Below are 15658 nucleotides of genomic sequence, written 5' to 3' on the forward strand. Positions count from 1 at the left end.
AATGTGGTAGCCCCCGACACGATCTTCCTGATGGTGGAGTCAAATCTTCAAACGCGAATTGCGGGTGAACGGGACGTCGGAAGGAGGTACCGTCAAAGGGAATGTAGTAGCCCCGGACACGATCTTCCTGATGGTGGAGTCAAATCTTCAAACGCGAATTGCGGGTGAACGGGACGTCGGAAGTGGGTACCGTAAAAGGGAATGTGGTAGCCCGGGACACGATCTCACTGATGGTGGAGTCAAATCTTCAATCGCGAATTGCGGGTGAACGGGACGTCGGAAGGGGGTACCGTCAAAGGAAAGTGGTAGCCCCCGACACGATCTTCCTGATGGTGGAATCAAATCTTCAAACGCGAATTGCGGGTGAACGGGACGTCGGAAGTGGGTACCGTAAAAGGGAATGTGGTAGCCCGCGACACGATCTCACTGATGGTGGTGTCAAATCTTCAATTGCGAATTGCGGGCGAACGGGACGTCGGAAGGGGGTACCGTCAAAGGAAATGTGGTAGCCCCCGACACGATCTTCCTGATGGTGGAGTCAAATCTTCAAACGCGAATTGCGGGTGCACGAGGAAAGTGGGAAGCGGTTAGTGAATGTAGTAGCCTTCGACAAGATCTGTTATTGATGGTTGAATCGAAAGTGGCTAATAGAATACTGATCTGCCACACAAAAATGCGCTGAAGTCCCTTCGATCTCAAACGAGGACTTTGATAATTTTTATAATGGTGTCAAAATACGACCATTAGGATATCTTAAGTTAAAAATTACCTACAAAAATAAGGTTAATTATTTGGACTTTTTTGTTATTGAAGATGGTAGCTGTCCTATTTTAGGCAGAGATTTTTTGTATTCTTATAATTTAAATATTTGCGATAAGAATGCGAGCGTAAATTTTGTTAATGCAGATTTGGAACAAATAATTTCCAAATATTCTAACGTTTTTGCACCAGGTCTTGGTAAATTTAATAAAGGGGTGTTTACGTTGCAATTAAAAGAGACCACTGTAACACCAAAGTTTCACAAACCTAGACCACCGCCATATGCGTTAAGAGATAAGGTAGAAAAGGAATTAGATAACTTAGAAAAGTTAGGTGTGATATCGTCTGTAGATTATAGTGAATGGGCTGCACCGATTGTGTGTGTTAAAAAAAGACTGTAATGTACGTATTTGTGGAGACTTTAAAGTTACCTGCAATCCATATTTGATAGCGGATTTTCCTTGTATTCCACGAATCGAAGATTTGTTTAGTACGTTACAAGGTGGAGAATTTTTCTCTAAATTAGATTTATCACAGGCATACCAGCAAGTGGAATTAGACGTAGCTTCTAAACAATATGTTACTATATCTACTCATAAGGGTCTTTATAGATATAATAGGCTTCCATATGGAATAGTTTGCGCACCAGCAAAATTTCAAAAATTAATTAATAGCATTTTACAAGGGCTACCTGGAGTCATAGCATTTTTAGATGACATCCTCATTACGGGGGGAAATGAAAATGAGCATTTGAATCGATTAAAATCAGTCTTACCTAAGTAAATTACAAGATTGTGGTTTAAAATTAAGTCGTAATAAATGCTGTTTTTCTCAAAAATCAGTTCAATATTTAGGATTCGTAATTGATAAGGATGGTTTACATCCTACTGAAGATAAAATCCTAGCAATTAAGAATGCACCAATTCCAACTAATGTAACGCAGCTAAAATCTTTTTTGGGACTTGTAAATTTTTATGGTAAATTTTTTCCTAATTTAGCAACGCTGTTATAACCTTTATATTGTTTACTTAAAAAAAACTGTAACTGGAGTTGCACTTCAGATTGTCAAAGGTCATTCAAAAAAGTAAAACTTATTTTGTTGTCTGCTGATGTGTTGGTTCACTTCAATCTAGAATTGAAAATTAATTTGTCTGTGGATGGATGCATCACAATACGGTATAGGTGCAATCCTTTCTCACACATTTGAGAATGGAAGTGAAAAACCTATTGCCTATGCATCCCGTTCCTTGAATGAAGCAGAGAAAAAAATATAGTCACATAGAAAAGGAAGGTTTAGCGATAATTTTGGGGCTTCAAAAATTTCATCAATATCTTTATGCTAAAAGATTTACTTTGATCACTGATCATAAACCTTTAATTTCTATTTTCAATCCGAAGAAAGGTATACCTCAATTCTGTGCAAATCGTTTAAAACGAAGGGCAGTAATAATATTAGCGAATTATAATTATGAGATCGAATTTGTTCGTTCTGAACATAATATGGCGGATAGTTTATCTCGATTACCTTCTCCGTCACAAGCAACTGAGGAATCTGACGTTGATTATTGTAATTTTTTTGAAACTAACAATCATTTTCCTATCGGTTTTAAGTTAGTTAAAGATAAAACTCAACAAGATGAAACTTTAACAGAAATTATAAAACGGGTTAGGTATGGTTGGCCTGAAAATGTTAGTTTGAAACATGATAATAGTGATCTTAAGTGCTACTTCATTCGTAGAAACGAATTGACCATTGAAGATGATTGCCTATTGTGGAAAGATAGATTAGTTATTCCCACGGAATTAAGGAGCATTCTCTTAAATCAATTACATTTAACCCATATGGGTGTAGTAAAAATGAAAAGTATGGCTAGATCGTATTTTTGGTGGCCAAATATTGATAAGGACATAGAGAATACTGCTAAATTTTGTCAATCCTGTATATTACATAAAAAGTCACCTTCAAAAGGAAAATTATCTCCATGGAACTGGCCAAATTCTCCTTGGCAGAGACTACATGTTGACTTTATGGGACCATTTCTTGGCAAACACTTTTTCATAATGCTAGACGCTCATAGTAAGTGGATCGAAGTCTTTCCAATGACTACAATTACCAGTAGTTCCACAATTCAGGTATTGCGTACCACGTTTGCAAGATATGGCCTTCCTAAACTGTTAGTTTCAGACAACGGTACCCAATTTGGATCTCTCGAATTTAAACAATTTTTCAGTAAAAATGGAATCAAATTTATGACCTCACCTCCATATTCCCCTCATTGTAATGGAGCCGCAGAAAATGCGGTAAAGACTATTAAGAATGCACTTAAAAATGCACTAGGTAAAAACACCAAACTTGATTTAAATATAATTTTAAGTAATTTCTTGTTTGACTATAGAAACACTAACCATTGTACAACAGGAGTATCCCCCGCATATTTAATGTTAGGTGGGAATTTAAGAAATAGATAAGTGCAGTGCGTTATGAACCGGGCGAAGAAGTGTTGGTGAAAGATTATCGTGCACCCAATAAACCAGTGTGGGTTCAGGGATTAGTTTTAAAGCGCCGTAGTAATTGTACTTATATAGTTAGAGTTCCTGAAATTGATAAAATTTGGAAACGTCATTGTAATCAGCTGCTGAAATTTAAACCAGTTTGTACTCAGCCATCAATTCCTATGTCAAATTCAGAGACTTCATCTATAACCACCCAGGTACCACATGATGTAATTAGTGATAGTGATATTGACAATGCACCATTAGCATTAAGTAGGGAGAGAAGACAGATCAAAACACCGGATAGGTTTATGTCATAAATTTAAGGTGGACATATGTAATGTATTGGGTTTTTCCCAAAATTGATATTCGACTTCGCCGTACAATTCAGTATGGAATAAACGCTGTGTAAAGTAACATGTTTGTTTCCTTCTCCGGCCCCGTGCAAATACAACAGTAACTGTAACTGTGTACAAACTTGCCATTTATTTGGTGTAGTATTAACGTGGGAGTGGGATTTTTGCTACACGAATGATATTTTTTGTAAATTTTGAAAAGGTTTACATTTGATCCCATGAGCTAACTTTTAAAAACTGTCATCATTATAATACGATTTTAGAAACCGGTCCATCGAACACAACACAACATACTGTTTTAAAAATTATTTAACGTTATTTGATTTGGAATTGATCACATGCAAGGTGGCAATACTTTTTCTAATCTAATAATTGATATTACACACAGAAGTGAAATATGGGACATTTTCTTACGATATCACCTTTAACTCGCGAATAAACCCAAATGTTTTCCTTTTCTTAGTAAAAGCTACTGTCACAAACCATTTTAACAACATTGTTATCGGGCAGACACATCTATAAAAAGAAAGAAGTCGGTTTCGAGCCAGCCATAATGGAGACATTATTATATTTGAGTTCGAACACGAATGACCTTGTCAAGATGGTCACATGTTTGCGCTAGACAGCTTTAATATTCTCCCTTTAACGATATTTTCACAGTCTTATTGATTGCTGGCGTGTAGCATCAGTGTTTGAAGGCTTCTAACTAATTCCGTAATCAAATTTGAAACCGCCCCAACAAAGAATGTAAATGGAGCCACTTAATTCCAAAATTGAGTTATTTCATAATGCTTATCGCAACCTCCCTTTAACAACTAAGGAAAAGAGAACGTGCAGTGTCAATCTTAATAAAATTATTGTCATCGCCTGAACCTGACGCCCTTAAGGAAGCCCTCAATATTTCACGTTTCTAAAAATTTAGTACTTCAATGTACTTAATTGGGCGACACGATGTCCATAATGGAGAATCGATAATAGAAAATATAAGTTTACGATGGAGTATGAAATTTGGTGTAGCAGCTCCCTATGTGGGCCATTATCAAAAGGGGTAGCTACAAATTATTCAAATTCTATTGACCCTACACATTTGATAATGTCAAATGGAGTTGAGAACTTACTTCGGGCAGTTACTGTTACATAATAGCTCCTGTCGCAATCCGCATTAATTATGAACACATTTTCAATGTCGACCGTAGACTATTGAACGGTCTCGGCTGTCGTAAGCAGTGGGTATTGACTAAATACGAATAATACAAATCTATACGGCCAGGCTATGATTCATAATTTTAAATTATTTATACGCGTTATGGAAGTTTTATTCCCAATTTCCGCATGTGTTCAACTTTACTTTTAAGTAACAGCGAAATTACATTGTGGCTTATAAAAATATGTACACAATCGATTTTATACAATTTCTTTCTTCCTACTTATCCAACCTTATTTAGGGTTCGGACGTTTCCTACACACTTGTCACTAATTGAAAAATGCACAGATGTCACCAAAATTTGTTGCTCGTTTCTTGGACCGTTTTAGATTCTGTTAATCACTCACGTGTAATAATGCAAACGTTGAAAAAAAGCTTTTCGCCGAATCGGTGACAAGATCAACTCGTGAAATATATATATTTGGATATGAAATCTTAGGAACTTATGATCCCAAATTGAAAATGACCAGCTTGGCCCTCAAGCCCCTTTATTTCTCTAGAATTCTAGTGGTATCATTATTTAATATTCAGCTCTGTGCGAATCTAAATACACTTATACGAAAATAACGTGATGAATTGTCATTCACGTAAAAGGTAGGTAAATAGGCTTACCTCACCGTAGCCGTAGCCATTTTGCTAACATTCGCTTTATTAACCTTATAAATATTCTACACTGGTGCAATCGATATCCCATTTTCTGAAATAATACGGAACAAACGCTATTTTTAGTAAAACGTGTCAGTTCAGATTATTTATCGCTCATCCCATCTAGAATCGGTTTTTCATGTTTCAATTAAACTTATCTGATAGATACCGTTCTATTTGGATACATTTGTTTCCAAGCAAATTAACAGTGGACAAAGTTGAGTTGGAACATGAAAAACATACATCCGCATTTCACTTACATCAATAAATTATATATAAGCCATGTTTTATTAGATTATCGTAGGTGATAGGTAAATTTAGAATTTGGACAATGTTATGATTTGGTAAAAGATCAAAGTCCACGACGTTTGTCTTGGTTGGCTTCGAAGAAGAATTTCAGCCAAATTATGTACAAAATGCTTCAAGCCCTGTTTTCCACAAACAACATAGCACTCCCTGTCGATCCACTAAGAGTCTTCGCAACCTTCTCAGTAGCAGACGCCACAGTATCCTGAACCGGCTGTTGAGAGTGGCTCTCCACTTTCAAATTTTTCGAAGCGACACAATTTCGAGAGCACGAAATCGACCCGCACCAGTCCAAGTTGACCGGACCAGAAAAACGGGTTCTTAACTTTTTTACGGAATCAAATATGGGCGTGTGTGATCCACTTGTACCTGTATTCGTGGTAGAGGTTTTCGAAGTTTCTACGTTTGTGTTTCTCTCGCATAGATTAAAAGATTTTTTGGCACAGATACCGTTAGCATCGTCATCCGAAGATTTCGATACATTTTGTTGATCAGCGGCATCTTTTAGGGCGCCAACTGGTCTCAACACGTCGGCGCTGAGTGCTTTAGGCACCGCACGTAGAAGATTGTTGTAGTACTTATCATTGAGCTTCATTTGCTGTTCAATCTCGACTCTCTGCTTCCTATAGCTATCAATTTTAGCTTGAATCTTTGCGAACTCGTCCTCGGAATTCTTAATCTCTTCCTTCAAATGTACGTAGTACTTTTTCACTTTCGCTTGAGTGTTGACCAACTTTTCCAAACTCTCCGTCCTTGCGGAAGCCTTCAATTCTCCTGCCTTTCTTATGAGTTTCCGTTCTAAAACTCCTAGATGTGTTTCCAGTTCCTTACTGTAAATAATTTCCGTTCTATCGTCAAACCCAATCTTTAATCTGCTGAAGGATTTACAGGAGAAATGCAAAAACGCGGTCACTCCGGCTGCTGTTGTAAAAACCAACGATATAACAAATAGGATCATTTCGTAGTTTGATAGTAACAAAAAATTTGGGATATACTTCGACAGCATGGTTAACAAAAATGAATGAACTATACTTTTGACATAAATTTGAAGGTTAATTAAGAACAGGCGTCAGTGTGACACTTAGAAAGTGGAGTGTTGGCGTACCTACTTGATATTAAGTGTAGTGTATTACGAGCAGTGCAATTTGGTTTTAACTAATTTAACAGGATACGAAGATTTCTCTTTGTATATCTGAACTTCGCCTTGTGATTCTTCTGCCTTTTTTGTTTTCGAATTTGTTTTTTCCATGTTATTACGTTTAGGAGAAGAATAAAGATTATTATTATTATTATTAAATGTTGTCATGTCTTGTGGACGTTATTTAAGTCTAAACACCGAAAACAATGGCGGGACACCCTGTATATGACAGTATTTCAATTTAGTAAAGTAAATCGAGGGGGTTATCTACGAATAAGCACATAATTGTTTTATTTCATTTGAATTTGTATTCCGTAGTTGTTTTTTACTTTAGAATTGTTGGTAATATTGTAATTCATTCAATTTAGTTTTCCTGCCGCTCTGCATTCACATTGGGCATGTCTAATAACTCCTGTCATCAATGAAACATTGATATTAATGTATCAAAAGTTCTATATGACAATTGAAATTTTACAATAAAAAAGACTATTTGGAGAAAAATATATTACGAAAATTATTAGCAAATGACACTATTTGACTTGGAAATTAAAGTACTCGGTCTCGTACTTCAATTTTTCCTTACCAGTAATGTGTCACTTTCCTGACTCTTATGCAAATAACTATTATATATTTCTATTAATTTAAATAAAATGACGAAAACATTTCTGTAATTTAGGAATTAAAAAAACTCAAAAACAAACAAACGCACATAAAACTCTTTTCATCAAAGCTATAAATTGATGTGCTCAAATATTGCTTGAGGCAACAATCACTATAATTTGCAACAAATTGCAAATTTATTAGTTTTAAAACTTGCGTGCATTACCGATTGCATTTTCATAACCATCTACAATGATAAATCGATAGAGTAATTTACTAATAGCGATATTTAATAATCCCGTACACGATTTGAACGAGACTTTAAATCTGAAATTCCAAACATAGTTTATAGGTTTATACTTTAGGCGTTTTACTCATTATTTGTTGGTGTAGGACAAACAGAAACTTTTGGTGTAAGGCAGTCTTCATTGTGTACCTACACGCATATTTCTAATTATGAAATAAATTAAGCCAGACGGGTCAAGTCGGTCAAAACTACTAGAAAGTTTGACCTAGACTTCGTTATAATTTATTTCGTGTAAAGTTTTTTATTACAACATTATGCCAACATAACAAGTTCAAGATTAACCGCAAAACAAGTTAATGGTTTAAAGTTTTCACCTAATTTCCTAGCGGTTTGATATGCGAAAATTCATTTAAAAAGGGTGCAAGCTAACAACAATTTACCGATTATCGCCTAAGTTTATTTTTGTAATTAGTCAGATTAGTGTTATCGTTATTCAATGGAAGCACCAACCGCATAATAGAGTCATGGAATAAAATCTGCATAATTTTATTTAGAAATATGCGCGAACTTGAAACAATAAGCTACATATACATACATAATATGCAAATGGATGTAAATATAATTTTTATTTGCAGGTGCCCTTTAAATGGATTATGTGTTAAGTGGAGTGTAGTAATATACCCCTAACCGCAATAATTTTTGATGGCGTTATATTTTATTCAAAATGCAATAAAGGGAAACTTGCCTCATATAAGAAATTTGTTTTTATGGGTCGACATCAATAATTATTTTATTTATATTAGGATTAACATGCATGGCGAATATGGGTTTGTCACGCAAGTTTTAAAATCAAAACCGCATTAATAAATTGGAAGGCAAAATGAGCACACAATCAAAATGAGCAATACTAATGGTTTGTTAATTACAAAATGTAGTAAAGTGGTCGTGTCGTTGCATTCGAGTTTGATCATTGCTTTTATGCAATGCGCACAGCGATTTCAGTTATTGAAGTAATTTTTGCATTGTCAGGTAATTTGTCACGTTATGGGAATATATTATTGCAGATCAAAGTTAGTTATAATTAAAGCTGGTTAGTTCGCAAAATAAATATGCACATAAATTCAAAATTGAAATAATCAACATTCCTGAGCATATTTATTTATACTAGGAATCAAACAGTTTTTAATTGTATGCAACTCAATTTGTTGTCATTTGTTTATTATTTTCCTTACGATCGATTATTATATTCCCTTGACAGAAATATATGTAGTATATATCTACCACATAGTTTCTGATTTGTTAATGACCATAGGAGATACTTAAAAATTAAAATGAAATATAAATTCCAAAAATTAAAATTAAATTAAAAATAAATTGTTAGCACGAAATTGTTGGAGTGCAAATATTATGTGCAATTTTTCGAGTGACAAGTTACGTTAAAAAACAAGTTTATTAATCAAAGTTGTGCACCTGATTTATTTATAGGAGGTGCTAATAAAATTTTAAATAAAACGACAACCAGTAAAAAGGTTAAAGACAATTAATTTGCGCTGTTTTTTCGTGGGAGAGTTATTTGAATTTTTTGCATTGTGTTAAAACACGAGTTTCTGGGGATTTTGTATAAGAAATTTGCACTTAAAGTCAACTAACGTTCCTGAAGAGGGCGATTTACCGGAATTTATCCCGTGAACCAATTTGTGTATTGGTTAATGAAGGATAAGTGAACCTAACCCAAAGATATTGTTAAAGTTTTTTTCATTGTGCAGTGATTTTTTAAGTTCGTTATTAACATTTTTTTGTGTGGGTTAAATTTTATTTAGCATCAATGTAAATTTGTTTTTTAATAGAATTTTGTACCTGCATTAGAGTTAATGATAAACAGTAAAAAATCTAGGTACTTAATTAGATTTGTCGTTGTGATCACCAGACAGGGTTTAACCTTTATTTTGTATTAATTACATGAAGTACATCAATCTTTGAAATCACAACCAATGCATAGAAAACTGGGGTTGGATCGATATTATTGTCAACAATATATTTAAACAATTCAATTTATATTAAGTACTTATTTGACAGTGATCAAACCAGAGCATTAGGTTTTAAGTTCAGATTGAGTGGAGATCAAGAACCAACCTTCCGCAAGGTAAAGAGTCGTCGATAATTTATTCATAACTGAGCTAGCCGTGGTATTAATCATTTCATTATAAGAAATTAATTGTTACAGTAAAATGATTATCAGTGCCATAGAGAATAAAATTTATGTTCTGCAAGAGAGGGTTTCAACCTCTGTAAACTAGCCCTCTTGCCTTTTAATCTTTTTGGAAGGAAAAGAGACATTTTTCTGCTTTAAATAGAAGACAAAATACGTTAATTTCTCCACGGAGTACAAAATAATAAATTATTTTCCAAGAGACTAGAGTGTATATTCTAGTTCCAAGGTAGCAGCTCTTCAAAAAATGTATGGAAAACTACTCGCTTTAATCCCTAATTTACTTTTATAATCCCACAGAGAAACAATTTAAGAAATGAATGACCGTTACAAATTAGTAGACTCTCAAATCCCATCGAACATTATTGGTATACCCATGTATTTTAAATATTAGTCCAAAACAAGTGAAGCTATTCACCCACAATATGCCACCAAAACACAAACTTGGAACTTTGTGGTAAACACGAAATGATCGGTTCCGACATCACAATAAAACTGCCCCTGTACCGTACTCTCCATTACGTAATCGTGAAATGCTCCTTGAAAATGACCTCTGATAACGTATGACCGTGACTAATCTAAAATTGGTCTATTTCGCTTTTGTGTCATTCAAATTCAAAAGAAATGTGCTACATTCTGATTTTACAGATTTGGCAACAAACAATTAAACGGGTTTCATGGAGGAACAAACTGAATTTTTTTTAGAATGTTATAGGTTGGTTGATGTATTTGACGGGGTGGTGCACAGATATTTAGGGTAAAAGTGAATGTTCGAAAAACGCATGACCAGTTTTATTAATAATTCAGTGGCGCTTTTTTGAGATAAAACCCACTAGTATAGGGTGACAAGCTGCCGCGGTTTTGAAATAGAAAACGCCGTTCATTGTTTCTCAAGTTTGTTGTTTGCAAATGGTGGTCGCTTAGATGTTTTATTTTCAAAATTTTTTCAACATAAGAGAATTTACACATATGCCGCTTCATCGCGGACATGAACAAAAGTATGTCTGAAGTAAGGGCGATCACAACGTGTACATTCTTAATAAAAGTGTGCATTTCTAAAGCGGAGAGAGGTCCCGAGTTGTATGGGGTTTTTGGGTTAGATTTTATAAAATTTAGCACGTATTATTTGTGTGTGAGAATTTTATTTTCGCATAACAATTTCGTAAGCGGCTACGGACCATTTTAGGTGCGTTATAGTTTTCGTTTGTGAAAGTTTATCTGGTAGCACCGAGACTTTAAGCAAATTTATTTTGAGTGTGTTACGTTCACTTTGGGCCAAAGTGGCAAAATTACCTTAGATAAGCACAAGGTAAGCTCAGGCAAAGTAGAGGTGGGTCGGGGTGAAAATGGGGTTCTTCTATATACACACAAATAAGCCAAAAAGGGAAGGAAACAGTAAAAGTAATCCGGATAGGCGCCACTTAGTCTTTGAGAAATCTAGAGAGAGAGAGAGGAATACTAAAGGGATAAATAAGGCAGACCAAGAGATCCTTGTTCCCGTCTTACTAAACTCAAAGGAATACACAATTATGGGGAAAATCAAACAATATTTGATGTCATAAATGCGGGTGGTTTAATAACAATGATCTCAAAATATCACAAATCTGACAATGTAATATATCGATTTAGTATATCAAACTTACAAATAATCTCTAATAAAACAAATGAGAAGCCAACACGTACCCTGGGAAAATATGTATCCAAAAGGGCTTCCGCAGAAACAACGGAGCTATAATCATTAAGTGACAAAGTAATATAATCACAACTCGTTAGTATCAACAACCAAAATGTAATCAAACGTTAAAAGGGAAAAACGACGAAAATAACTAAATTTACCTTGAACTCCGGTCGCAACCTTCCGAGCTCAGAGGACACGAAACTGCAAATCTGAAAACAGTCAGACACAAAAACAAAAAAATATAAGAAGGGTAATGATTCGCGTTGCACAATATATCGCATAAGCAATGGTTAACGTAAGACACGAAGGGTTATTCTTATACGTAGAATTGCAATTAATACTACAAAAATTCAAATGACTTTACAACAAAACAAAATTTGGTTCGACTAAGGGTTGGTTTTCACAATCGGTATGAGATATCAAAAAGTGACGAGATTTTAAGAGAAAAATACTATAAAATGTACAAATAACTGAATCTATCTTCAATGACAAAGCAACCTTATCAATTCAAATGAAAACAAACTTACACGAGCAAGTTCTTCAAAGCAAAATACATAACGTTAATTAAAAATTTACACGGTACCAACTCCACACGTCTCGTTAATTAAGTACTTGCGTTTCGGAAGAATGAATCGTAGGTCAACGAACTTCGTAAAATTGGGTCATCAGTTCAAATATCGGTTTCGCATGAAATGGCGGTAATTCTTCAGTCGGTAAGGTAGAAATATGCAGAGCGTTTGGCGTCGAAACTTCAATGGAATTCTCTTGCACCATATGGAAAATCGGGTATTCGCGTTTCCACGTCAAAATATCAATGTACAGTCAGGAAGCAATTGGTAAAACCAAAATAAAAAAAAAGAAAACTTAGGGAGTACGAAAGTAGCCTAAAATATATTATTCAAAATAAAAAGATAATGCGTCATAGATAACATACCGCAAAACGGCCTTAAACTTGTAAGATAAATCCGCAGCAATGCGTCATCAGCGAAATTGGAAGTAAGATAATAAGAGAAAACTTCACTAATCTTAATACAACACCACTATTTAATCCCAATAAGGTAGACAAATATGTCAAGTAAGTGTAATGGCGTGTAGCTCAAAAATATAAGTCAAGATCGAATCGAGTTCTTCAACAAGGACTGCGCGCGTCGACAGTGAGTGGGAGAAAAGAACCGCACAAATCAACAGAGATCTAGACAAAAGGTTTTTTAAAAGAAAATTATATCGCAAATAAAGGATCGGGTTATAATGTGAACACCTAGATGACGTAAGGATTGCTATATAAAGGTAAGAGTTCGCATAATGTTATTCGAGGATTCCACATAGTAATTCAAATGTAAGCCAAAGCAAAGATTATACGGTAAACAAAATAACGTCACAAGTGAAACAATCAAAAGAAGAATGTTGTTGCTATTTTTCAATCGCGTTGTTAAGAAGGCGTAATCGAAATCAGATTGGCGACAAAGTGACAAATTAAAAAAAATTCGTACAGTCAACATCACAATAATTAGATAGTTGACGTTGGCTGTTTTGAAATTTTGTTCAAAAAATTCTTTATAGGTACCTACTACAATATTGCAGTCTGACTCACAATAGTCCATTCGTATTGACATCTATCTCTGTCCGGTTACTCTCTGCAGTATTTTTCTCAACATTAAAATGACTATTTTTCGCCGTATCTGTGAAAGTAAATCAACTCAAATCCGCACACAGAACTTTTAGAGTCTAAACCAACTGAACGTTTTAATAATTTCGATACGAACAAGGATCCATCAATCAATGAGGTGGTTGATGCACTCATTTGAGTCTGGTACCTACCGGAGTGAAAATTTTTACCAGACTCTAAATGTTGCCTAGCAACATCAACCGACATAATTCTGTCTGAACGTATACAGTGATATTCATGTAGAAGTAGACATAGGGATTTCCTATGTCTACTTTCAAATAATAAAAAGCTTTCTGAAGGACGCCTAATTTTATGCAACCAAAATAACTTCTTGAAACAAATAAATATCTGGTTGTCATATTAATTATTAATTTCAATATTGTTGCTTTGGCTTCATAGAAAATTCGAAATATCAACTATTTCTTTAGTTAAATACATTGCACACGAACGAAAATTAGAATACGGAAGTCAAAGCGATAGTATTCAAATTAATTAATATGACAGACAGATCTTCATTTGTTGTAGGTTGCATAAAGTTAGGCATCTTTTAGAAGACTTTTTATCATTCAAAAGTAGACATATGATTCTTCCTATAGGAAATCTCTATGTCAACTTCTAGCTCTCACTGTATATTAATGTGTCAAACTGTAATGGTAGATAAACTGATCACTTTAACCGCAAGGATAGATAAAGTGAAACAGATGATTGTGCATTCTAATTACATATGTCATTCTCATTTCGAATGGGATCCGGAGCACGAAACGACCACGAAGGCAGAACCTAAGCTGCTATTGTTGACGTCTAAATTAAATTCAGAATTGTCAGAAGTTTTACAATGATTTATATGGTTTCTGCTATAAAATAAAGATTTGTATTAAAATATCCCTTTATTGATTTACCATAGTCATATTATGTAAATAACTATTTTCTATAACCGCGCTATACCACAATCCTAGCTAACTCGAACAGCGCTTTTAAAACTCGTAGATTTGATAAACACGAATTGGAAACACCAATATTAATGTATCAAACGAAACTTACTTTACTAAATGGACAAACTAGGTCACAAAAAAGTTTGCTTAACACTACAATTCTATTTGGTGATATTAAATAAATGTATCTACATACGTTTTATACGTTTACTCACCAAACGTAATTCACTGCTAGAATCGATAAAATATAGATTTCGGTAAGTTATTTATTACAAATGAAACAGGAAAGAAATGATTTATTTAGTGGTCCTATCCGCAATAATATCTGCCACTTGATTTTAAGCAAAACTTAATCAGCTAAGTGATTAGCGTAATTACGTTTCCGGTATGAAGCGAAATAAAGAAGAAAAAATATGTAGGTAGTATACAAACAATAGATTTCATTGAATGATATATACTACTTATTCCCAATTACCCATCTCTATTTCTTCTTTATCAGATTGCTTTCATTGAGTATGCGGTAACGGAAACTACCCAATTGGGCCTAATAACTGATACTATCAGATTTTCTCTACCACAAATTTTCCTATATTTTACCGAACTACATCTGACTAATGCGTTGGAACATTCGTAATCTAAAGTACCTTAAATATAGTCAAATATTTGAATCGGAAATTGACGATATGCGTATTTGTAGAAATTTACTTATGTTCAAAGGTGACCTAAAAGTCGACATAAATCACCCAGAAAATAGTTTCTTTTTTACTACTCGCTCCCATAATCCAACCGCACGTAATGTATAACGTTAATGTCTGTCGGAAATTACTTTTCTTGGTTATAATTAACAACTTAAAGTAAAAGGAAGTGAGCAATTCGACCAAATTAAATTGAATCGTACTTCATTGTGCTCTATAGAAGCAGATAGGCGTTTATACATAGTGGTTAAGAACAGTCATAAAAATGTCTTTAATAATTTTCCTTTTATAACTTCCTATTAAATTTGCGACAAAGTTCAAGTGACCGTGGGGACCTTTTTTATGCCAAATTTTACACATATTAGGTCGCTCACTCATTATGCAAAGATATATAAACTATGATCGATTGTATGCAAATGACCGTTTGCAAACTGTAGTGCTGCAGACGAAGTTCTTTTGATTATAGGTGACAATTTCACAAACAAAAACATTTCGTTCAACAATCGGATATCAATATCGTTTCTTATTTTTTTTATTTCTCTCGTATGGCACAATATAGTTAATAACTAGAACCAAGAGATTAATCATTTGCTTAAAAAATGCAAATTAAAACCGATTTTACGCAAACGGAAGCATGAAGCTTACTTTACTGAATCAATCTTTATTGGATGCCAAAATTGCATAACTTTTTACAATATATATTATAACTTAAATGCAATTGTCTTCTCTT

The sequence above is a fragment of the Photinus pyralis genome, unplaced genomic scaffold (genome assembly GCF_008802855.1).
Source record: "Photinus pyralis isolate 1611_PpyrPB1 unplaced genomic scaffold, Ppyr1.3 Ppyr1.4_LG2, whole genome shotgun sequence".
Classification (NCBI taxonomy): domain Eukaryota; kingdom Metazoa; phylum Arthropoda; class Insecta; order Coleoptera; family Lampyridae; genus Photinus; species Photinus pyralis.